Raw genomic sequence first — 27,553 nt, 5'->3', positions numbered from 1 at the left:
ATAATTAACTGAAACAACAAAATAATTTGACAAAATCAATACCCATTTATTTTAAAAAAACCCTCAGCAAACTAAGAATAAAGGAGAATTTCTCAAAGTTAATAGGATTATCTACAGTGAACATCATATTTAATGGTGAGATGTTAAACATTTTCTATGATTGGACTCATTTTAGGACATCTACTCTCAACAATACATTCAACATAATACTGGAAGTTCTATTTACTGAACTAAGGCAAGTAAAAGAAAAGGCGTATATATTGGAAAGTACTGATAAAAAAAATCTGCACATGCATGTGATATTGTTGTCTCATTAGAAAATCCCAAAATCTACCAAAAAAAAAAAATTCTTAAAAGTAATAAGTAAGTTTGGCAAGTTTGCCGGACAATTTATCAAAATGCAAAAATTAATTGCCTTCTATAGGCTAATAACAGTCTCATGGAAACCAAAATTAAACATGTAAAAATATCTACAATTCCTCTGAAGAAAATGGCATGGGTATAAATTTAAGAAAACAGGTACAGCATCTGTAACATGAACATTTCAAAATGTAAATTAAAGAACTCAAAGAAGCTCTAAATCAATGGAGAGAAACACTGTGTTCATGGATTAGAAGATTTAACAGAGTAATAATCTTAATTATTTCCAAGCTGATCCATATGTTTAATGCAATTTCTACCAGAATATTAGCAATATATTTTTAGACACAGACAAGCTTATTTTAAAACTTGTGTGGGAGGTATAGGTCCTAGAATTATTCAAATAATTTTGAAAAAAGAAGAATATAATGGAGAAATTTCTGTACCCAACATCAAGGCTTATTAGACAGCTACAGCAACCAAGACAATGTGGTACTACTGGCAAAACAGACAAAAAGACCAAAGGAAAAAAAATAGAGAACCCAAAAGTTGACCAACATATATTTGTCCAACCGACTTTTTTTATAAGGGTACCAAAGCAATTTAATAAGGGAAGGAGCACCTTTTCAACAAATGATGCTGAAGAAATTGGGTGTCTAAATTAGTCTCAACTTAAATTTTATGCCTGTATATAATTTAAATAACAATTTTAACTAAAATGTAGAACTATAAAATGTTTAAATAAAAACTGGAGAAAAATCTTTTGGACCTAAAGCTAGGTGAAAAGTTCTTAGAATTGAAAGTAAAAGCACAATCCAAAAAAGGAAAAGTTGACAAATTGAACTACGTCAAAATGAAAAAACAAAACAAAACAAAAACTTTTGGGCTTCCCTGGTGGCGCAGTGGTTGAGAATCTGCCTGCCAATGCAGGGGACGCGGGTTCGAGCCCTGGTCTGGGAAGATCCCACATGCCGCGGAGCAACTAGGCCCGTGAGCCACAACTACTGAGCCTGCGCGTCTGGAGCCTGTGCTCTGCAAAAAGAGAGGCCGTGACAGTGAGAGGCCCGCGCACCGCGATGAAGAGTGGACCCTGCTTGCCGCAACTAGAGAAAGCCCTCGCACAGAAACGAAGACCCAACACAGCCAAAAATAAATAAATAAGTAAATTAAAAAAAAAAACAAAAACACACAAAAACTTTTGCCTTGTTAAAGACCCTGTGAAGAAAATAAAAGGATAAACTAGGTACTGGAAAAAAGTATTTTCAAAGCACATTTTGACAAAGGAATTGCATCTAGAATGTATAAAGGCTCTCAAAACTTAGTTAAAAACAAAACAAAACAAAAACAAAAATATGATGAAAAAATGGGTAAAATAAATGAACAAACATTTCAGTGAAGAGGCTACATGGATGGAAAATAAGCCCATAAAAATATGTTCAACATCATTTTCCATAAAGGAAATTCAAATTAAGACCAAAAATTAGGTATCAGTACCTCCTACCAAAATAACTAAAATTGAAAAAAAAAATTGTGGAAATACCACATGGTGGTAAAGATGTAGAGAAAATGGATCATTCATGAAATGCTTCAAGGAAAGTAAAATGGTCCAGCCACTCTAAAATACAGGTTGCAGTTTCTTCAAAAAAAAAAAAATCTAAACATGCACTTCCCATGTGATCCAGCAATTGCACTGCTGGGCATTTATTTCTAACAAATGAAATATTATGTTCACACAAAATTTGTCAACAAATGTTTACAGCAGCTCCATTTGTAAGAATCACAAACTGGAACGTTTAAATGGTGAATGCGGACTTCTTTGGTGGCACAGTGGTTAAGAATCTGCCTGCCAGGGCTTCCCTGGTGGCACAGTGGTTGAGAATCTGCCTGCCAATGCAGGGGACACGGGTTCGAGCCCTGGTCTGGGAAGATCCCACATGCCGCGGAGCAACTAGGCCCGTGAGCCACAACTACTGAGCCTGCGCGTCTGGAGCCTGTGCTCCGCAACAGAGAGGCCGCGATAGTGAGAGGCCCGCGCACTGCGATGAAGAGTGGCCCCCGCTCGCCGCAACTGGAGAAAGCCCTCGCACAGAAACGAAGACCCAACACAGCCAAAAATAAATAAATAAATAAATAAATAAATTTATAAAAGAATCTGCCTGCCAATTCAGGGGACACGGGTTCGAGCCCTGGTCCAGGAAGATCCCAAATGCCGCGGAGCAACTAAACCCATGTGCTGCAACTACTGAGCCTGTGCTCTAGAGCCTGAGAGCTACAACTACTGAGCCCACGTGCCACAACTACTGAAGCCTGTGCACCTAGAGCTCGTGCTCCACAACAAAGAGAAGCCACTGCAATGAGAAGCCCGTGCACCACAACGAACAGAAGCCTCTGCTTGCTGCAACTAGGAAAGCCCGCAGGCAGCAATGAAGACCCAACACAGCCAAAAATAAATATATTAATTAATTAATTAAGAAAAAATAAAGGGTGAATGGTTAAATAAACAGTGGTACATCCATGTCTTTAAATCCTGCTCATCAAGAGAGACTACTGATACACATAACAGCCTGGGTAGATTCAGTCTGAATAAAAAGCCAGTCTTCAAAATGTTACATGCTATTTGATTCTGCTTATATAGCATTCTTGAAATGACAAAATTATAGAGGTAAGAGGGTTGGAGGTGGTGGTGGAGACAGGCATCTGTTATTATAAGAAAGCAACATGTGTGATCCTTGTGATGAAACTGTTCTGTATCTTGACTTACATGTTGGGCACATAAATGTAAATGTAATAAAATAGCATAGCACTAAACACGAACACACACAATTAACACATGTAAAACTGGTGGACTTGAGTAAGGTCAAAGGATTTCTAAAATGCCAATATTCTTATTGTGATTTATAGTATAGGGCCCTCTCTGTGTTATTTCTTATAGCTCATGTGATTCTACAACTATTCTAAAACAAAAAGCTTAAAAAATTAATAGAAACAAAATAGTGAAATAGTTCACTCATTTAGGGATAATAAGAAAATATGAAAAGGAAATCTGAATTATTTTCCTTTTCCTTAGTATTATGAAGTCTATTTCTTCAAAGACATATACCTCCTTAAGTACATGGGAACACATCTAAATATTTTCCATTTATACCACTGTGGACTTGATTCTTAAAAGCATTGTTCTGGAAAAGTCATTTTTTTCTGAAGAGAAATGAATGTTTCTTGTATAATTCAATCCTATTTGCAGAAAATGCAACAGGTGTTGTATTTGAAGTATAATATTTCAAAATAACAAGAATACTTCTATTAGTGCCTAGCATCCTAATTCCTTAGTACTCAAGTTGAAAAACTTGAAAATTAAAGTTTCATTTAAATTCTTAAAATTTGCCAGTTTACACTTGCATGAAATGGCTTTCTTTTTAACACATGCTATTCAAGCCATCAGCAGATTTGTTGAAAACCCTATGAAGATTCCAAAAGCATTTTTTTTAAAGAACTAGAAAAAAATCCTAGAATTTGTGTAGAACCACAAATTACCCTGATTAGACAAAGCAATGTTGAGAATAAAGAACATAGCTGGAAGCATCACCATACCCAAAATTTAAACTATATTACAGAGCTATAGTAATCGAAAGAGTATGGTACTGACATCAAAACAGACACACAGACCAATGTAACAGAATTGAGAGCCTGGAAATAAATTCCTGCTTATGTGGCCAACTAATATTTGACAAAGGAGCCAAGAATACTCAAAGGAGAAAAGACAGCCTCTTCAATAAATGGCGCTGGAAAAATAGGATATTCACATGTGAAAGAGTGACTACAGACCACTATCTTTCACCACTCACAAAAATTAACTTGAAATGGATTAAAGACTTGGAAATATAAGACTTGAAACCAAGCAGTTCCTAGAAGAAAACTTAGAGAAAAAGCTTCTTGACATGGGTCTTGGTAATAATTTTTTGGATATGACACCTACAGCAAAAGCAACAAAATAAAAGTAAACAAATGAGACTACATCAAACTAAAAAGCTCCTGCAAAGCAAGAGAAACAATCAACAGAGTGAAAAGGCAGTCTATTGAATAGGCAAAAATATTTTCAAACCACATACCTGATAAGGAGTTAATATCCAAAATATATAAAGAACTCACACAACTGAAGAGCAAATAAACAAATCATCCAATTTAAAAATGAGCAAAGCACCTGAATAGACATTTTCCCAAAAATACATTAAAATGGCCAAGAAGTACAGGAAAAGATGCCCAACATCACTAATCATCATGGAAATGAAAATCAAAACCACAATGAGATATCACCTCATGCCTGTTAGAATGGCTATTATCAAGAAAACAAAAATAACAAATGCTGGTAAGGATATGGAGAAAAAGGAACCCCTGTTTGTGTACTGTTGGTGTGAATGTCAACTGTTATAGCTACCATGGAAAACAGTAGAGAAGTTCCTCAAAAAATTAAAAACAGAACTATCATATGATACAGTAATTGCACTTCTGGGTTTTTTTCCCAAAGAAAAAAAAAATTTTTTTTGAGAAGATATACGTACCCAATGTTCTTACAGCATTATTTACAATGGTCAAGACAAAGACAATGTAAGTGTCCATCAAGAGATGAATAAAGAAGTTGTGGTATATTCAGTTGACCATTTAACAACAAATGTCTGAACATTACATGTCCACCTATACTCAGATTTCTTTCAATAGTAAATACTATGTATTACATGATCCGAGTTTGGTTGAATCCACAGATGCAGAGTGCAGATATGAGAAACCCAGTACAGGGAGGGCTGACTACATGTTACACATCGATTTTCAAATGTGCAAAGGGTCGCCATCCCAACCCCTGAGTTGTCTAAGTGTCAATTGTACATATAGTGGCTATTCAGCCATTAAAAAGAAGGACATCCTGTCTTTTGTGACATCATAGATGGGCTTTGAGAGCATTATATAAGTGAAATAAGTCAGACAGAGAAAAACAAATACTGCATAATCTTAATTTTAGATATGGAATCTAAAGAAATCTAACTCAGAAAAAGAGATCAGACTTGTGGTTTCCAGAGGCAAGGGGTGGGGAGTGGGGGAATTGGGTGAAGGTGGTCAAAAGGTACAAACTTCCAGTTATAGGATAAATAAGTACTGGGGATGTAATGCACAACATGATGACTGTTAACACTGCTGTATGGTACATTTAAAAGTTGGTAAGAAAGTAAATCCTAAAAGTTCTCATCACACACACACAAAATAAACCTTTTTTGTAACTATATGAAGTGATGGATGTTAACTAAATATATTGTGGTAATTGTTTCACAGTATATGTAAGTCAAGCCACTATGCTCTACACCTTAAACTTATACAGTGTTGGATGTCAATTATATTCCAATAAAACCAGAAGAAAAAAACCCATTCTACTCAGAATATAAGGTACTCACCCATCATTAGGTGGCCATGTGGTTCCCTCATCTCCTTTTTTCTTTATACTGATGGGTAGCTGCAAAATATTATGATATGCCATGTTGGTAATCATAAAAACTTCGTTGTCCAACCAAATGTAAAAGTCTGTTATATCTCAAATACCTCTAAGGCTATGACTACAAAGTATCTTCGCTCTGTGTTTCTACCCAAGTTGGAAACTCTGAAGTATAGTTGTTATTGCAATATTTTGTCATTTTAATTTTTGTTCCAAAGCATGTAAGGTTGAGAAATATTTTTCTCTTGTCCACCCATTTCAAGCAGTAAGAAAGCTAGAGGCTTCTTTAGTAGACAAGATCATGAGGCTATACTTCATTGTGTTGCTTATGATAGTCACAGTATAGCTTCTTTTAGGGTAATTTATTAGCTTGTATACCTGACAAGCACTCCAAATTCTACAACCATAATTTAAATAGATCTGAATTCAACTACCTTATGTGAAAGAGGAACTCAACCTCCTCTATGTCCTCTTATGATCATTTTTAATCTTTCAATTTAATGTATATTTCTTGTGTTTTCTACATGTCATGCACTATACTAGGCACAAACAAATAGTATAAATAGAAAAAGTTCATTGCTAATCTCAAAAATATTTAGAAACTATCTAGGAAAAAAGACCACTGTACAAGTATTTAAAATAAAGTATGGTAAATATAAGAAAAGGAAACCTCTTGCTTTTATGTTGATTACTCTTTAGTCTTATGCCAATCCTGGATCCTAAATTCATAGTTTGTAAATAATACTATATTGAATCAATATGGCAGTTAAATTAAAGACAACCCAGTAATAATCCACATGATCTCTCATGAAATTCTGTTTGAGAAAAAAATAGAAAAAAAGGAAAACCCTTTTTAGCTTAATAATATATCTCTTTTGATAGTTACTTTTCTGATTTTTTTGAAGATGGAATTCAAGGCCACAAATATAGTCAGTTTCCTCTAAAAGGTTAATTAATAATATCTCTGTCAATCTTCAATAAAAAGTAGAACCTACACTATTTAAAAAAAAATTTTATTGGAGTATAGTTGATTTAAAATGTTGTGTTAGTTTCTACAGTACAGCAAAGTGAATCAGTTATACATATACATACATACACTCTTTTTTAGATTCTTTTTCCCATATAGGTCATTACAGAGTATTGAGTAGAGTTCCCTGTGCTATATAGTAGTTCCTTATTAGTTACCTATTTTATATATAGTAAGAACCTACACTCTTTTTTCTTATTTTGTTCTTTAGACTGACTCCCTGGATATTTGGTGGAAGGAACTCCAGGCTCCAATTTTTATTGCATCTTCAAATGTTAATTTCTAAGAATACATATTTTTGGATTCTTGGTACTAGTAAGGCAGGTACTGGGGATACAAAGGTCATAATGAGGTAGGAATTAGACTGCTTATATTTATATATTGTATTATTTAATCCTACTGTATTATTTAATTAGTTATATTGTTTAATCTTCATAACAACCCCAAGTTTTGATATTTTCCCTGTTTCTCATTACAAAACTAAGGCTATATTACTTAGATTAAAATACAATAAATAAAATAATAAAATGAAATAAAATACCAGAGTAAGTTAATAAGAAAAATTTTCTAGGATAAGAAGTTACTTTTTTTAAACAAGTGACAGACCTGGGATTAAAAACAGAGTTCTGTTTGATGTTAAAATCTTCTTGAGGGTTTCCCTGGTGGCGCAGTGGTTGAGAATCTGCCTGCTAATGTAGGGGACACGGGTTCGAGCCCTGGTCTGGGAAGATCCCACGTGCCGCGGAGCAACTAGGCCCGTGAGCCACAACTGCTGAGCCTGCGCGTCTGGAGCCTGTGCCCCACAACGGAGGGGCCACGATAGTGAAAGGCCCGCGCACCGCGATGAAGAGCGGTCCCCGCACCGCAATGAAGAGTGGCCCCCACTTGCCACAACTAGAGAAAGCCCTCGCACGAACCAAAGATCCAACACAGTCAAAAAAATAAATAAATAAATAAATAAAGTAGCTATAAAAAAAAAAAAAATCTTCTTGGTATACTAAATGGCACTGACAGCTTTCATGTCACATGAAATAAAGATGTCTGCTTTGAAATTTGAAGATTCTAAAATATAGCCAATCAATCTTTCCTGGTGACGTCCTATAATCATTTGCAACTGTATATTTGCTTGGATCCAAATACTTGCCATAATTTTATATCAGTTACTTTATGTTCCTCCTTAACACAAATGTAAGCAAAGGAGCACCCCTTGGGGCAGAGTGACTTGCCCAAGGACAGAATCCATTTGATGTATTCCGAACTAACACATAAAAAACAATTCAGTAAGAGAAGTGTAAATTGGAAGGAACATTTTTTCTTTTTTGTTTTTGAGGATGAAGTGATTTTTAAAACTCTGTTAACCCTGGCAACTTCTAGGCAGGAGTTTGAGAGCAGTAGATATTTGGGGGGACATTATTCCTTTGCAGTTAGATCAGGTATACATAGATATAATTTACTCATTTACTCATTTTTTTTTCAGTGTGAAGATGTTGAGTTGTTTTACCAAGTCCTCCTAATTGTTACATGCAGTCGTTCAGATCACTCAGACCTGAATGTTTACAAATTAAGAAAATAATCTGATGACATATTCTAATATTTCTACCTAACTTTATGAAACTTAATAATATTCCAAGAACTTCAGAGCTCTGTAACATCTCTGTCTCTCTGACAGAACAAAGTGCTAGCATATCATCCTGAAAACTTAGATTCCCACATCACAGTTCATATGATTCATTCACTTAACAAATGCTTATTGATCACTTTATATATAATATGCTGGGAAAGGGTCTAAAGATGCATTTATATCTCTTGTTTCAACAGTTCTTTAGTTTGGTCTTCCTGGTTTGCACATTTTAATGCCTACACTAAATAAGGCCATGTTTAGTTAAAACAACACTACTATAATATTATTTACTGAAATTTTAAGAATAAAGTAAATATACATTTTCTTATAAAAGATTTAATTATGTGCCTCAAATAGATATTTACCCATGTAAAGGTAATTACAAACAGACATAGTCCAATCACTACAAAGTATATGTGGAAATTTGAAATTTTCTATTTACAGTATAATATTTGGAAAAAATATCAGCAGACAACATAATTTTAACTTCATTTTCTTCAGATAACAAGGCTTTATTCTGAATAGTATTAACACGTTTAACTAGCAACTCATGATTCTTAGGTTTCTGGATTATTTAGATTTACCTGTCTTTAAAAATCTGCTTGGTGCTAGTGACAAAGTTACAATAGTCTAAAGGTGAATTAACACATTTTAAGAATTGTTGCAATATCATCAATTCATTTTATGCCTCAATATGTAAAGAACTCCAAAATTTCAAAGAGAGCTTTGATATGGTCCTGACCTATTCTTCTGAGGAACTGAAAACTTTTTTAAATAGTTGAATTATAAAAACAGTCAAGAAAAAAAAAAGTTGCTCATGAATGTAAAATTTTTTTACATTTTGAGTTATTACCAATTTACAAGGTGAAAACCCACTGTTGTAGCAATTAAATTTATTATCATATATATTATTTTATTAACTTCTTGTTATGTGACATCAATGAAAACATAGCAAGAATTATATTACAATATCACAATATTTTGCAAAAAGCAAACTTTTCCTCATGTTAACATAAACATGATCATCTAGAGAGTTGTTCTGCAACCATCTTATTCTTACTGAGCTTGCTATTCAGAAAAATATATTTCTTGCTACCAAATTTCTCAGCAATGTGACAAGTGTACCCTAGAAATCATGTTAGAGAATAATTTGGGAAGTGCTGTCACAGGACTGCCTGAAGATCATTTGAAGGGGTTTAGGAGGAAAGGTGACAGCTACAGGAGAGTAGCTTTGGACCAGAGACAATGTTTGTTACTATTGGGTTAATGATTAAGGATGCTTGGAGGTTGAAGTGAATGTCATGAACCTCCTTCTGCCAATGTTGGTAGCATAGCCAGATAGTATAAAGTGGATGATTACATTTTACACTTTTTTCATAGGACGCTTGAAATATTCTGTAAAAAGCAAGGGCCTTCTATGAAGATTAATAAACACAAATGAACACAAAATGAATTCTAGAGTTAACAAGACACCGGCAATGAGAATGAGACCTAATCTCCAACGCAAGTATATTTTAATCAGCCCTTTCTCTGGTTGATCATTTGGTTGCATCCTAGGTTGGCAATTTTGTTCCTAATGCAGAAGACTCAATAGCATTATCTCTGTGTTATTCTTCTGCATGTAGAACTTAAAATAGGAATTACAAATATTTCAGGAATAACTGCTATCCTCACTCACCTTGACAATATCCACTCTTCCACTTGCTCAGGCATTCCTGAATTATTTCTGAACCAGAGTTTCTGTGTGTTCAATACATCTATTTGTTAACATGCTGACTGATTCTACACATCCATTGCTTTCAAATATCTAATAGATACTATAGAATTTAATATTTGGGGTCTTAATATGTACCTTCATATATAAAGCTGTCATTTTTAGATATGGAAATTAAGACACTTACTAAAATGATTTGGCCAAATTCACAGAGCTGGATAGAGTCTATCAGAGGACATTGAGCAATGCCCACCAGAATTTTAATGTAAAATAAACTTCATTAATATGATGATGTGGAAGATGAAGAAATATGCACCTTATGGCAGAATATCAAAGCACATTAGATTTCCATTATATATTAACAGTAGTGATATGGATATAGTTATTGCATAAAGTAAAATATAGCAGTAGTAATGGCTTGTTCATTTATTTCTTCAAGAATGTAGATTTACTTATAGCTAGCTAGCTAGCAGTGAGTTTCAGTTTACTGAGGACGATAGCCCAGGAAACAGCTTCTCAGTAGCTTTGAGGAAACTACAGATGAGCATAATATAAAATATACTGATCAGGGCCCACCTGCTATGAATCTTAACTTTGCCTACTATAAATAGTAGTGTTTTAATCCTCTGCAAACCTCCCGACTTCCCTGAGGCTCAAGATGCAGTTGAGCTAGATCATTCTTCCCAGCTCTGAGGTATTCTAACTCTCTAGAAGAGAAATCTTCATTTATTTAAAATCCATATACATTTTAGATACAAGGTGCCAATTCAGTGTATTTATTGTGTCAACTTACCAGCTATAATTAACTTGAAATATTTTAAGTGACTCAAAAAAAGTGTAAAGTAGGTGAGCCCCTATCTTTACATTTTATTTTCTACTTAGCATTTGCCTGGGGTATTAGATGAACATTATGTATAGTTAATCTTTACTCATTAATTAATTAATTTAAAAAATTAATCATATGCTTACATTTAAATTAGAAAGGAAATGCAAAGAACCTAGAATAGCCAAAACATTTTGTAAAAGATGAACAAAGTTGGAGGACTAAGGCTACCTGATTTCAATACCTATTATAATGGTGCAATAATCAAGGCAGTGCAGAATTGGCATAGAGACCATTAAATAGATCAGTGGAACAAAACAGAATAAAGATTCCAGAATTATTCTTGCACATATATAGGCAGCTGATTTTTTACAAAAAAGGGAAAAAAGTACTTCAGTAGCTGGAACACTTAACAGCCATATGTAAAACAAACAAAATAAACCCCTTAGATTCTTATTTCATACCATGTACAAAAATTAACTCAAGATGAATAATGGATCAGTGTAAAACCTTTAACTATAAAATTTCCATTAAAATGCATAAGGGAAAACCTTTGTGACCTTAGGCTATACAAACTCATTTTAAGATATGATACCCAAAACAAAGCCCATAAAAGAACAAATTGATAAACTGAACTATATTAAAATTAAAAGCATCTGTTCTTTGAAAGGAACTGTAAAAAGAATAAAAAAAAAACAAGCAGCAGACTTGAAGAAAACAAACACATACATATACATATAAGGAAGTTAGTAATGCAAAATAATTGAAACAATTTTGGATGAAGCTTTGAAGGACAATGTAAATATAGGGCAAAATGGAGACAGAATGAGAAAGACAGAAAGAAGTAGAAACACACATATTTAATTAGCACTATACTGTAAATTTAAAAGAAGCAAAGCAATTTCATTAACCTCTTATTTGTTTTATTGTCATTTGGTGAATGAATATTGTAACTACAGACCACACAAGGTCAAATAATGTTGCTTATGGTCTCTAGAGTTTGGGCAGTTTTAATTGCACATTGGAAAACAAATACGTTTATGCTTTGCACTGTGTCTAGTGTTTAAACGAAGGGAAAGGAAGCATCTGGGGTGTCATAAAATGAGAGACATAACTGCAAAAAATTAATCAGCTGCTATTTTTCATTATCATAAGGCCTAATGACTTTCAAAAGGGCAGGGGATCTGTGTTTATTTGGACATTGACATTAAAATGTTTTAGGTACATTACAGCATTATTCTGGCCTAACAATCTGCCTTACTGAAAACAAAAATATTGTACTATGAAAAACAATATTGAGGAAGAAAGTAAGAATGTCTAGGGGCCAGTTTGTAAATTCCCATTTCCTTTTGCCAGGAAGTATTTTATTCTAATTGTAGCAAGTAGGTGTTAAAGATGCAAATGTTTCACAGGTTATTTTATTACGTTGTATTGTATCATGTTGTATCATATTAGAATTCCCCCACCTAGAATATTCTTTTTAAAGCTTTTGATTCTGGGCTTTTTTCCCTTAGCCCTCTCTGCCTGTTTAAATCCTATTCTTCAGCATTCAGCATAAGCATCATCTCTTCTAAAAACAATCTTAAATCCCCAGGCTGATTTTAGTACTCCTTCTGTTTGCTAAATATGTTATCTCACATTTACCACTTCTGTAGTGTTTAGTTTACTACATTATCTGTTATCTCTTCTGTCTCCTCCGCTGGAACAACCTGGACCAGAAACCATGAATCCTTCACCTATATTCATGTACATGCATAGAAACTACTAAACACCCAACACATATTTGATTGAAAGGAAGGGGTGCAATGCTTTTGTTCCAAACTCTTACTGAAAAAATATACTGAAAAGATGAAATTTAAATAAATGTATAGCCTCCCAAATAATCAGGAAAGTCAACCAGTTGCATCAGAGTTATGGAAATTAAAGAACTCTTTTGTTCAAATCAATAACACATCTAATATAGCCAGAGAAATCAGCAGACATAGAAGGGCTGCTGAAGAAATGCCTATTTATATAACAAGGTAGCCTTGGACAGCTCCTAGAAGCCATTAGCTGGAGTCTGCAGTATGGTGTCTGAAATGGTAACTCATTGGCTGATCCTCTTCCCCCCCATACAAAACCAGCTCTATTGTGGTTTGCTTACAGAGTTAGTATAGCTAGTAATACCAGCCCTCAAAGCAAAATGAAGAATTTGTGTATGGAGTTCCCTAGAAAGTAGGATAGGGTTACAAAAAAAAAAAAAAAAGATGGTATTTTGGGTCACTTTAGTCTGTTCCAAGTGGTGTATACAGCTCACAGACTGTAAAAATATCTTATCCACTTATCAGAACAGGGCTTTGCCACTCACAATTGCATTTCCTTCTAGAGAAAGAGTGATCTCTAAAAGGAAACCCATTAGTTTCTAATACTGATAATTTATTATTACTAATTATTACTGATCACTATTATTTACACGAATAGACAATGAATTATCACTAGATATGTGAGGACAATGAAGAGAGGGAAAACAGAAAAGCCAAACAAACAAAGAAACCAACTTTCAAGAAAATCGAAAATGGAAAAAAATATATATCTAGTTTATATTGTCAGAAATTCATGAAGAGTTTACATTCATAAAGCAAAAATAGGCTTCTCTGAATAAAAGAACATTTGTTTTGTTTTTCCTTTCCATCTGTGTTATCTTCAGTAGATTTTGTGACATTTTCTGTGCCTATAACAGTGCCTGGCAATGCATGTACTAAGTTTTTCTGCCCATCTGTGCTCTTTTATTGCAAGGTAGTTAAAAGCATTAAGAAATATCACACTAACTTCTTCAATGGAGAAAAAATGGCAAAATCTAAGCATTTATTCTTCAACAAAGGAATCCATTCAGTAAATATTTATTAAGCATGAATGGGTGTCAAATACTTTTGCAGGTTCTAAGACTGCGTCAGTGGGAGGAAAAAAAGTTACTTATTTTCTTCATGGAACTTACATTTTACTGAGACAAAAATGAAATTATCAGATGTGTTAAGTTCAAAGAAGAAAAGTAAGATAGGTAATGGGAAGAGAGAAAGATGGTGTATTTTGATTATATTCTTGAGGAAGACTTTTCTGATAATATCATATTTAGCACTGACTTGACAACAAAGGGTTTGTGAACCATGAGTAAAGAAATTTCCAGGCAGAAGTAACGGCAAGTGTAAATCCTGTGACACAAATCATGTTCTTGTCACATTCAAAGAATAATAAGCTGAAGTGGCAGCGGGGAGTGAAGTAACAGCTGAGTCAGAGAGGCCACAAAGGAAGGGTTGTGTAAGACCTCCCAGCTGTTGGCTTTGATAATTCATTACGGTGGGGCAAGGGTGGAGGCAGGGAGAACAGTCAGAAGATCATTGCAATAACCCTTTTGAACCACGGCCCTCCGATTCTGGATATATTGTGAAAAGAGAGCTGACAGAATTGGATGCGAAGTGTGAAAATAAGTGGGTAAGATTTAATGTTATTTTCCTGTCATTCTCTGAGGTACATATCTACATACTTCACTAATGGAGCTTATTTGGATGAAAGGAGGAGCAAGGAGGTAGTGGAAAGAAAATAATGATAACTAACATTTACTAAACATGCATTTTGTGCTAGCAAACTTCTAAGTGCTTTTCACATATCATACCATTAGATAGTCACAGTAATTCTCTGAGATAGATACTATTAAAAACTACAGGGCTTCCCTGGTGGCGCAGTGGTTGAGAATCTGCCTGCTAATGCAGGGGACACGGGTTCGAGCCCTGGTCTGGGAAGATCCCACATGCCACGGAGCGGCTGGGCCCGTGAGCCACAACTACTGAGCCTGCGCGTCTGGAGCCTGTGCCCCGCAACGGGAGGGGCCGCGATAGTGAAAGGCCCGCGCACCGCGATGAAGAGCGGTCCCCGCACCGCGATGAAGAGTGGCCCCCGCTTGCCGCAACTAGAGAAAGCCCTCGCACGAACCGAAGACCCAACACAGCCAAAAATAAATAAATAAATAAAGTAGCTATAAAAATTAAAAAAAAAAAACAAAAAAAAAACTACAGCTTCAGGTAAAGAAACTTAACCTTAGTGATGATATATCCCAAGCCTTAAGTTAGTACACCTGGTAATTGGAGGCAGATGATGACATCAAGCCACCTGACTTCAAGTCCAAAATATTATCAATATGTGAAGAATCAAGATGTGGTTTCTCCCTTGTACACTGTTGGTGGGAAAGTAAATTGGTGCAGCCACTGTGGAAAACAGTATGGAGGTTTCTCAAAAAACTAAAAGGAGAACTACCCAGCAATTCCACTCCTGGGTATATATCTGAAAAAAATAAAAACACTAATTTGAAAAGATACATGCACTCCAATGTTCACAGAAGCATTATTTACAATTGCCAAGATATGGAAGCAACCTAAGTGTCCCTCAACAGGCGAATGGATAAAGAAGATGTGAGATATATATATATATATATATATATACACATATATATATACACACACACACACACACACACACACACACACACACATATTTTTATAATGGAATACTACTCAGCCATAAAAAAGAATACAATTTTGCCATTTGCAGCTTCATGGATGCACTGGGAGGGTATTACGTGAAGTGAAATAAGTCAGACATAGAAAGGCAAATACTATGTATGCGGAATCTAAAAAATACAACAAACTAGTGAATATAACAAAAGAAGCAGACTCACAGACATAGAGAACAGACTAGTGGTTACCGGTGAGGAGAGGGAAGTGGGAGGGGCAATTTAGGGGTAGGAGATTAAGAGGTACAAACTATTATATATAAAATAAGCTACAAGGATATATTATAAAACATGGGGAATATAACCAATATTATGTAATAATTGTAAATGGAATGTAACCTTTAAAAATTGTATAATAAATAAATACACTGATAAAGAACAACAATAACAAAAATAGGCCATCCACTTTGTCACAAAATGCTACCTGGCACACACTGTACAAAGGCACTCCTGTTTAATCATCACTATGAAGTAACTATGAGGAAACCAATACTTAGTGAGGATATTAAACTTAGCAAAACTCAGAGGCTTCAAACATTAATAATTATATTTCTAGTTTAAAGTAATATGTATATGATATTAATTGAGCTGTTACAAAAAAAAGAGGGAGACTTTATATCTAAATGTTTTAGGAAATGCTAGATTAGTTTGTTTTATTGATTGCAGGAATTTTTATAATCTTTGAACATTGCTTTATTCAAAAGGAGTTTGGCATGCAAAGTTTCTGAGGCTTTTATTTGACCAGGCCCTTATTTTCAGAAAATATGTATACTAATTTAGAAAATATACATTGTACATTTCTGCTTAAAATAGAATATAGTACTAGAATACAGGAATGATAAAATTGCTCATTAGTTAGTGTGCTGCTTATACCTTGAATTTAACAGAAAGAAAGAAACATGAAAAGAGAGTGATATTAACCTAGTTTTGAATCTTATGGCTTGTGATTTGTGTCTTAAACTAGCAGTGCCCCAGGATTAGATTATACAAAGGCACTTTCAAGGATGCATAATCTGGTGCCATTTTCAGGTATAAGCTAGAAATGCAATCAGCAGTTCTGTCAAACATGTATGTCCTGATACCTTGTAGCAAGGTGAATGAATGAAAACAGGATTGACTCTGCATCTTACATGCTTTTGATTCCTTCTATTTTGAAGCAAGGGAATGAAATTGCTGTGTTTAGAAACACATAAAATTAAGAAACAAACTAGTGGTAAAAATAAATGGGTTTTAATTCACACATATCTTTATTTCCTTTTGAGTCTGATAATGAATTTAAGACATAAAATTAAATATATGGTAACAATAGAATAGCACAGGAACTGAAATTAGACAAAGCTCTACTTGAAAAATATGTATTGGGTATTTTTAATACACCATATTATAAAATGATTTCATAATTTTTCTTGAAATTGATGAATATAATTCTCTCCAGATAGACAGATAGATAGGCAGACAGATACATAAATGGACAGTGTGACTGACTTTTGTTTTGTGGTGATGGTTTCTCCTCTTTCTCTGTGTTTTTTTTGTTTGTTTGTTTGGTTTGATTTTTTTAGGAATTATAACTTTAATACACTAAGATATACCTAATTCCTTACGTCATAGCAGTTTCTAGCTGTATTTTTATCTAGACCCTCAAGCATTACTTTTTAATATGGAAACCTAGGAGCCTTACAGCAGTGTTTTTCAAACTGTGAACTGACCCATTTATGGGTTATGATGGAGTAGTGGGTCATGAGATCAAGTTAGGGGGTTAGGCAACAATTTTTTAAATAAAATAGAATACGATAGAACAAAACAGCAAAAATCAGAGTGCACAGCATATAGTATATATATATATATATATATATATATATATATATATATATATATATATATATTATAGGTGTTGTCTCATGAACATTTTATTTCCTTTGTGTACATAAGTGTGTGCATGTACACAGAGCTGTTAAACTATATTTATACTATACACAGATATTTAAAGTTTTGATAGCCACTGTGTGAGAATTTATGGTTCTACCTCACTTATTTCACATCCCCTAAAAATGGTCTTGAAAACTCTCTGTTTATGCACATTTTTCTGGGGAAAAGTGTTTTGCCTTTCATCTGATGTTTATAAAAATATTTTTTTCAAAAAGCTCAAGAGACATACTTATCGTAAAGCAAATTTAATTATTATATTTGTAGTTTTAGAACAGGTATATTTTGAAATATGAAAATAATATAATAATTTATATTCATATGTCTATTTTACAAACAGATGTACCTGAAATAATTGCTTCTTTGTTCCCAACTTAAATTTACATTCTAATTAGGTTATATACAAAATTTACTTATATAAATAAAAATTTATTTATATAAATAAAAAAATTTTATTTATATAAAAATGAAAGAACATTTAGACTTATAAAGGTGTGAGTAAAGCATATTATATATTTTATTTTTCCTAAAATTATTTACTTCTTCTTAAAACAACAGCATTTCATGAATTAAATTTATATAAATATTACATTGCTAGGTTTATGATAATAGATATACAATGTAATAAGTACATAATGAGGATGGTGGCCTATGAAAGGATAGAGATAAAGGAAAGAGAGATGAAGGACTATTTTATTAAAGATTTAAAAATGACCTAAGAGAAGAAGAAAAGTAATGCATTCTGAACAATAATTTTGTGCCACCCACTGTGCTAAAGATTTTATACCACTATGTTTTTCAGCATATAAGCAACCCTGTGAAGTGGATAATTTACATTTTGCAAATAAGGAAATCGAGGCACAATATAGTTAAGGTTTTTGGCCACAAGTCACAAAACTAGTAAGTTTTGCACAGGATAGTGAAAGAGGGAGAAAGAATTCTCAATTCTAGTTCTCAACCGCAGATAACTTTAGGAATGTATGGTATAGGCTCCCCTTTTACCTAACACCATCCCATTCTATGGACTAAATTGGAAGTTGAATTATTGTAGAAAACAACCAGCCCTGTACAAGGAAAATTACATTCTTTAGCTCCACCAAATTTATTCTAGTACACTAAGGCCTCAAATGAGAAAGGACTGATTTAGCAGCATTTGTTAACAGGAGGAATTGAATAGAGCTGGAAGAGGTATATATAAACAAACAAGCAAATGTTCAGTTTTAATGCAAATTTTGGGTGATGGCAATATGTGTCGCTTGGGCAAACACCATCACCAGAGAAACAAATAACACATATACTGAAGCAAAGATCAGATCTAAGTTAAGAAATCAAAATCTGGAGGAGTAGTGGGTGCTGTGATATACTTTCCAGATTCTCATTCAAGACTAAAGGGCTTATTTCCCCATCTGTTGTGAGTATTGCTGTCTGATGGCTTTCAATTGCCAGCCCTCTCTGGAAGTTGCCCTGGGTTGGAGAGACTGCTTTAATTCTCTGTGGGCAGCCTACATTCGATGATTAGTAGCTTCTATAGCAGAAAGCCGTTGTTCTCTCACTGTAACACAGAATAATCTAAGGGGTCCATCTGGTTTCAGAAACATCTGGTCACCTGAGGCTTTTGTTGAGACCACCTTGTAGCCTGATCTCTTCCTCTGCCCAACCTTGCTGCTTCTTTCCTTCCTCTTCTGCAGTGATGATCTCCAAAACACTCCCTAACCAACTTCCTAGAATGTACGCTCCACCTCACAGTCTGTTTTCTGGGGAACCCAAGCTTCAGGGAAGTCTACAGTAATCTGAGTTCATATCCCCTGTCGGCTACCAAGGGATCCACAGGAATTAAGCAAGCAAGGCTAATTGGTTAAAATGATTAGACAAATGGTCACACTCACTCAAAAGATGAAAAACACGTAGATGTGGGACAGCAAGTACTCAAAGAAGGAAAAGGAGAAGCCCTGGATAGTGGTCAAGTCTGTTCAGATGAAGCCAAGTAGGAGGAAAAATGGCTGCCAAAGTTGTCCACATCCTAATCTCCAGAACCTGTGAGCATGTTACCTTATATGGCAAAAGGGACTTTGCCAATGTGATTAATGTTAGGGACCTTGAAATGGGGAGATTGTACTGGATATCCAGGGAGCCCAGTCTAGTCATAGAGATCCGTAAATACAGAAAGCTTTTCCTAACTGTGGTCAGAAAAGGAGTTGTGAGAATGATTAGAGGGATGCAATATTGCTGAATTTAAGATAAAGGATCGGGGGTAAGAGTCAAGGAATTTGGTTAGCCATTAAAAGCTGGGAAAGCTAAGGAAACATTCTTCGCTAGAGATGCCACAGAAAAACACAGCTCTGCTGGCACATTAATTTTAGCCCAATAAGGCTTCTGTTGCAATTCTAACCTACAGATCTATAAGATAATAAATTTGCATTGTTTAAGCTACTTTTTTTGGACAATTTGTTACAGCAGCAGTAATAAACTAATATATATTTGGTACCAGGGGTGAGCTGCTGCTATAACAAATATCTAAAAATGTATTTGGAATTGCACAATAGGGAGAGACTGGAAGAATTTTGTAGAGAATGACAGAAAAAGGCTAGATTTCTTTGAAGAAACTGCTAGTAGAAATATTGATGGGAACTATTCTTAATGAGGACTCAGAAAGAAGTGAGGAGCAGAACTGAGAAAACATAAATCATCTTGCAGGATCCAAAATCATTGTGAACAGACTGTTAAGAAAAAGATGGATGTTAATGGAACAGCTGCTGAAGGCTGAGAAGGAAACGAGGAACATGTCATTGGAATCTAGAGGAAAGAACATCTTTGCTGCATAGTGGCAGAATGCTTAGCAGACCTGTGTCCTTCAGTTATGTGGAGAGCAGAACTGGTAAATGATGAAGTTGTGCATTTAACTGAGGATATTTCTAAGCAGAGTGTTGAAGATGCAGCCTGGTTTATTCTTGCTGCTTATAGTAAAATATTAGTGGAAGGGGATTAACTGAGGAAGAACAATTAAAATAACAAAAAAGAAAAACAAACAAAAAAACATACAAAAAACCACGCCAGTATTGGATGATTTTGGAAATTCTAAGCCTATTCAGATTGTAGAATAAAAAGTACTAAAGAGATTTGCTGCCTGGAAATCATGACCTAGAGGAAAAAGACAAGCACGAGGCTCTGCCATTTTTTGCTAATACCTCAGAAAAATCAAAAGGTCATAATGTTCATTCGCACATATGGCTCTTTGAGGAGATTAAAGTTCATCTCACAGATCGCTTTAATATAACTAGAGAACATTTAGGAAGCTTTTAGGGCACTATCCTTCAGTCATCCCCCAAAAAACAAAAAAAGCAAGAGTCTCCAGAATTAGCAAGCAGAAACACTGGTAGCTGGGAGTGAAAGGGATGGAGTACAAAATTAAAGAAGGCTGGTAGAACCATAAATTTCTACAGGCAGGAAATAGGCTGATAAAACTACCCAGCTACAAAACATGTACTACCATTTATGAAAAATGGAGGATGCCTAGGAGGGCAGAGCCAAGAGCCCAAATAACGAGCCACATAGGATTAATCCCAGCACTTAAAATTTAATGGATTCCATATATATGTGTTAGCATATGGTATTAGTTTTTCTCTTTCTGACTTACTTCACTCTGTATGACAGACTCTAGGTCCATCCACTTCACTACAAATAACTCAGTTTCGTTTCTTTTTATGGCTGAGTAATATTCCATTGTATATATGTGCCACATCTTTATCCATTCATCCGATGATGGACACTTGGGTTGGTTCCATGTCCTGGCAATTGTAAATAGTGCTGCAATGAACATTGTGGTACATGACTCTTTGGGGCAGGACAGAAATAAAGATGCAGATGTAGAGAATGGACTTGAGGACACAGGGAGGAGGAAAGGTAAGCTGGGACAAAGTGAAAGAGTGGCATGGACATATATACACTACCAAATGTAAAATAGATAGCTAGTGGGAAGCAGCCGCATAGCACAGGGAGATCAGCTCAGTGCTTTGTGTCCACCTAGAGGTGTGGGATAGGGTGGGTGGGATGGAGATGCAAGAGGAAGGAAATATGGGGTTATATGTATATGTATAGCTGATTCACTTTGTTATACAACAGAAACTAACACACCATTGTAAAGCAATTATACTCCAATAAAGATGTTTAAAAAAGAAGTTATTATAAAAAAAACCTAATGGAGTTTTCCTAGCTCAATTTTGAAATTGCTTGGGTCCAGTAACTCTTTTTCCTTCTATTTTTGACTATCTTGAACCAGAATTTCTATAACTGTTATCCTATGCCTTGTCTCACCATATTATTTTAGGAACAGATAACTGGTTCTTAAGATCCATAACTTCATAGATGAACAGGATGCCCCAGTAGGGATTATTACCAGAATATTACCCATATCTAATTTAGATGATGAGATTTTAGACTTTTGGCTAATTAGATTTAGATGAGATTTTGAACTTGAGTTGATGCTGTAATGGGTTGAGACTTTTTATAATATTGTGATAGATTGAGTATATTCTGTATATGAAAAGAATAAAAGTCTTTGGGGGACAGAAAGAGGACTATGGTAAGCAGAATAATGGGCCCCTAAATGTGTCCACATCCTTATCACTGGAACATGTAATCACGTTGTCTTTACATGGGAAAATGAATTTTGCAGATGTGATTAAGGTTAAGGATTTTGAGATGGGAGATTATCCCGGATTATCTAGAGGGGTCCAACCTAATCATATCAGTCCTTAAAAGAACCTTTTCTGGCTGAAGTCAGGGTCAGAGGAAGATCTGACTTCAAAAGAATGGTCAGAGAGATGCAAGACCGAGGAAGTGGGTACAGAGCCAGGGAATGTATATGTTCATTGGAAGCTGGGAAAGAGAAGAAAATGGATTCTCTGCTAGAGCCTCCAGGAAGAAACACAGCCTTTCTCACACACTGATTTTAGCCCATTGAGACCCATGTTGGACTTCTCACCTACAGAACTATAAGATAGTACATTTGCATTGTTTTAAACCATGAATTTTGTATAATTTTATAGCAACAATAGAAATATAATACAACATTTTAAACTATCATCCACTGTAGTATTTGGGACACCAGTGAGAGGGATTAAAGTCTTAAGTATGGCAATTGAAAATGTAGTGATGAATAAGTTTTAGGAGTCAATATGGTGTCTCCTTTGAAACATCTTCTCTATAATAGTTGGAACAGAAAAAAATACAGATGTATGAAAATGTAAATTAATGTTTGTCTATAATCCTAAATTCAAACCTTATGTATATGTTACATATATTCCTTCTCACTTTTGATCTAAATTATTCCCATGAAATTTGGGGTGCTTCTCTGTACAAAGAATTTATATTCACTTTCATTATTTTATATTTTTCTTTGTATATGGAGCATGAATGGGTTTATCCTGTCCTTTTTATAATACAGGTACTTCATTGACTGTAATTATAAAGCTTTTCTTCTTTTAGAATATTTTTCTTTTTACTAAATTCAAAAGAAATTGCTTCTTTGATCTCATCTGATTTATCTGAAACCCTTATATTGTAAAAATGCTGACAGACCTGTTCTCCATAAAGAACAGTGTCACATTTGGGGTATTTTGTAGGGGGAGATATTGGGGGGAATGCTTATAGAGAGTGGGGTTTCACTGTTGCAAAATTAATTGTTCTGAAGTAAACAGACAGAATTAACAAGTAAATTTGGAAGAGTTATAGAATTTATATATAATCCAGATTACTGGAAATGTTTCATACAGATATTCAGTGTATAAGATAGTTTTAATGCATCATGTAAATAGAAATGCAGAATAAGCATTGTGTTTGCATCTGTAGAAAAATAAGTAAACATACACTGTTTGAAGAAAAATTTTCTAATCTTTAAGGTGAAGTGAAATTTCCTGTAATTCCTTTCATGATTTATTGATGTCTTAAGGGCCATATTTAACTATAAATTTTTTCTGTGATATTTCATGTCAACCTTTTGTTTTTTTCTTTTCCGGTCTTTCACCATATGATCTTTGGTAATTTTTTCAAATACAGAAAATATGTATGGATTCACTTCACTGAACACACACATGTACACACACACACATACATACAGTTTTTGATTGCTATTTTGGCTAGAAAATTTTTAGAACAAATTAATTTTCTCAAAATTTAAAGAAAATTTAACGTTATTTTCTATCTTCATATGTTATTGATTAGAAGTTATGCCAATGACTTGCATTTATTTGTAAGTAACCAATTTCATCTTCCTGAAAGGAATATCATCATAAATGGAGTTCTTAAATATATAGGTGCATATTATTTATCATTCCTCCTGTCTATAACAAAGCATACTGTTTCATTTTGAAAATATAAAATTGCTAAGATGTTTTAGATAAGAAAAATACTCTTCTATTAATTAGGTGTATTAATGTTCCATGTCTCTCAATGTTTTTATATTTTCCATCGTCTTCTTCTTGTCTTGGATTCTAGGATTTTTTTCTCCCAACAAAGTGTGTGATAGCTGCATTCATCCTATTATTTATGCATTCTATTTAAGCTTTATTTTGTAATTTTATTTTAAATTCCCAGTTCATTTTTGTTGTGCTTCTTTACTCCTTATTTTATAGACACAATGACTATTCACACCTTTCTGAGTATACTGACGAGGTTTTTAAATTCTTATTTTATGTCCTCTGAGTTGGGTGTCCTGTTTGCACATCTTGCTCTTTTTTCAAATAGGTGGGTTTTTCTGGTTTTTGTTTTGCCTAAATTGCCAAGTGATCAGGATGGTTTGCCACATTTTTGAGTGGAAAATCAGGCTGATCAATAGATACCTTGTATGTTTTCTCTGCGGATATGCAGGCCTCTTTTCCCAATAGTTCCCTCCCCTAGATGTGCATAAACAGCAGATTTTATTAAAATGGTCTGCTAGGTTTGTAGTATATGCCAAAAAATAGGTTTTGCTCTAGCATGTTATGTATCAGACAAACTAGGCACCCACCAATTTCCAGAATAAGAAGGTAAATTTCTTTTATGTATATAACTCATTTTTCTCTTTTTGATTATTTAGAAAGTCCAGCTATGCCCACTTTTTCTTCTGATCCTAATACCTGCACATGGGCCCTTCCTTTGGGTAGAACTTAGACTTGCTTTAGAAAGAAAATGTTCATAGGACAGTAAGGTAGGCACAGCTTTTAAGAATAGGATATATTTTACCTAGAACTTGGCATGTCTGAAAATTTCTTTCCCTCTTACTGACATTTTCTCCAGCTTGTGTTGTATGTATTGGAACTATGATGCTTTTGCTTCGCTTTTGATCTAATCTCATTTGCCTTCTATATTCCAGAAATTCTTTAATTTTCTGGCTCACTAGTGGTGCCTCTTCATATTATGGAGACATATTCTGTCACAGGAGTGGAAGTTCAGGATGCCATGATTTAATCCACACAGCAACTCTGTAAGAATTTTTTTTTTAACTTTTCTTTTAGTCAAGAAACTGAGGGCTGGATAAATGTCTATGTGTCATAGTTTTTGAGTGATTGAGCTGTGATTTGACCTCAGATTCTCTGTCTCCATATTCTGATCTCTCATCCCTAACCAGAGATAATCTTGCATTCCATTCCATTTCAATCAATTCCATTGAATTCAGCAAAACATATTCTGAATACCTATAATTCTGAATATCTATAATAATAATAAACTGCTTGTGACAGTTCTATACAAGCAATGAAAATATAGACATGACTAAGACAAAGATCCTGTCTTCAATTAATTCACAGTTTTATATGTGGAACTTAGTAAAGAAGGAAAATAAGAGAACGTAAAGACTAAATTTACTTACTGTACAATTTTTCCTAAGATTGTTCTGGTATAGGTAAATTAAAAAGCAAATGTAAATTGAAAAAAACACATTTGTTATGAATACTCTATATATGTTGGAGAAAATAATGAACATGCTTCTTTTTATGTCTTGATATCATTTATAAAATAGTGCATATTTGAAGTAATATGCAAATGATAGAAATAAAGCTACTCATATACACATTATAAGGATTAATTTAACCTACCTCCTACTTGTCAGAGTTAACCTGCAACAAGGAGGCAAGTAGAATAACAAGTAGTGTTATTCATAAATAAAATGCATAAAAATATATTCAGGAAAACCAATGCTGTTTGCTTAACTGTCTAATTTACACCTTGCCTGTATCAGTTTGAGTAAATTATATTTTCAAAGTTCCATGAAATGTGAGATCTTAGAGAGCACTTATTTGCCTGTCTTAAGTTTTAGAGAAACTGAAATGGAAGAAAGACTTGTCCTGGGACACACATAAATGTAGATGCATAGCCATGCCCACTCCATAAATTGCTTCCCCTAATCCCTTGTTTTAATGGAGTGGGAGGATAGGAGATCTCTGAGTCACTTAATTTTCCACATTTTTTTCCTTGAGGGAAACTTTTCCTTCGGTATTGTGGGAATATGATATCCCAGTCTATTATTATGATTCCCTTGAAAAACAACTTAGGATAAGAAGGGCTAGACAATAATAAAACAAACTGAACCTGAAGAGATTTTTTTTCTTATATGTAATCAGATTTGTTTCATTAAAGGCACAAACTAGAGGATATCTAATAAAATCAATGAGGATTTTTTGGTTGTTGACATCTATCATATTGAAAGGAATACTGCCAATGTTTTCCCCTATCAGAATTTATTCAGGAGATAGACTCATATTCTCATATTGTGCAGTGTAGTCTTATTTTTCACGCATGCTACTCTAGTTCCAAAGTAAATTAGGTGGCTGAGAAAAGTGAGACACCACTAATGACTGAAAGTAAGTAGCATTCTTCATGGAATCCAGTGCTGGTGAAGGGAAAGAACAATATTAAGAGATACATTCCTATAAGTACTGAGGATCTGAGGAAGGAAAAAAAAATTGTGACTTGTGCAATGTATGTGCCCTTCACTTACTAAAGATTCAAATTACATTTCAGTAGAATATCAGCACTAGGCAAACCCCACAGACATAACTGTTGTAGACAGGACCCACCATAGGTTACTGAGTAGCAGGTAAAAATTTGAGAATAAACAAGATATTATCATAGTTTCAAAGTATCTACCCCAAGGTATTTATTAACTACAGATGGAAAGATAGTAACCCACAAGCACTATTTAACTAAGGGATCAAATTAACATCACCAGTAAAAAGGCAAAGTGACATTATTTTGATACCATGCATTGAGAACTCAGGACACATTGTTGTTTCCGTGGTAGTTATGCTCATCATGCTTAACCTTAGTCATGAGGAAATATTAGACAAATGCAAATTGAAGGACATTCTACAAAATAATTAAACAGTAATACTATTCAGAAGTGTCAGGATTATTAAAAAAAAAAAAATAAGGAAAGACTAAGGAACTGTTGCAGATTGACAGACTAAGGGAAAAATGTACAATGCAGGATCCTGTATTGGATCCTGAAACAGAAAGAGGACATTGGTGGAAAAACTGGTGAAATTTGAAAGTGATCTGTAGTTTATTAATAGTATTATAACTATGCTTGTTTCTTGGTAGTATTGATCATTTTGTCAGAAGCTGATGAGAGATGTACAGGAACCTATTCACAACCCATAAGTCTAACATTTCAAAATTAAAAGTTAAAAAAAAGTTTTAGCATGAGAATACAGATTTTGAGGGAACACACTTTTTCCATCTAACTTTTAAAATTTCACTGTTAGAAAAAGTCTACATTTGGGGGGCCACTGTTTACTTCTATCAGGACATATTGTACAAATGTTTATGTGAGGAAGAAAATTAGGCCTATAGGGAGAGTGGGTGAGAGAAACTTGGAAGGTTTGAAGGCTCTTCCATTTAAGGGTATGTCTACTTACCATTCTTCATCACAAATGGAAGGTGGTGTGCTGGAAAAATAACATGGAGCTCCAAGGCCCGGAAGCAGCGTGGAGTAGAGCTTGGAGAAAGCATGATATAGATTAAAGACCGTAAGTTTCAGAAGCAGACCAATCACTTTTCAAATCTTGAATCTTCTGCTTGATAACTGTGTGAC

At 34.4% G+C, this 27,553-nt stretch overlaps 1 long non-coding RNA gene across 1 annotated transcript in view; it reads right to left on the bottom strand.

Annotated features, from left to right (window-relative positions):
- LOC309632780 overlaps positions 1-15,066 on the bottom strand; it is a 101,929-nt gene extending 86,863 nt beyond the window's left edge. Inside the window, exon 1 of the long non-coding RNA XR_014247068.1 lies at positions 14,717-15,066. This is a non-coding gene — a long non-coding RNA (uncharacterized lncRNA). The remainder of the gene's footprint in view (positions 1-14,716) is intronic.
- Positions 15,067-27,553: the final 12,487 nt, after the last annotated feature.

The sequence above is a fragment of the Balaenoptera borealis genome, assembly GCF_965194805.1.
Source record: "Balaenoptera borealis genome assembly, chromosome: 8".
Taxonomy (NCBI): Eukaryota; Metazoa; Chordata; class Mammalia; order Artiodactyla; family Balaenopteridae; genus Balaenoptera; species Balaenoptera borealis.
The sequence above is the reverse complement of the archived record's forward strand: the minus strand, read 5'-3'. Positions and strand labels throughout refer to the sequence as shown.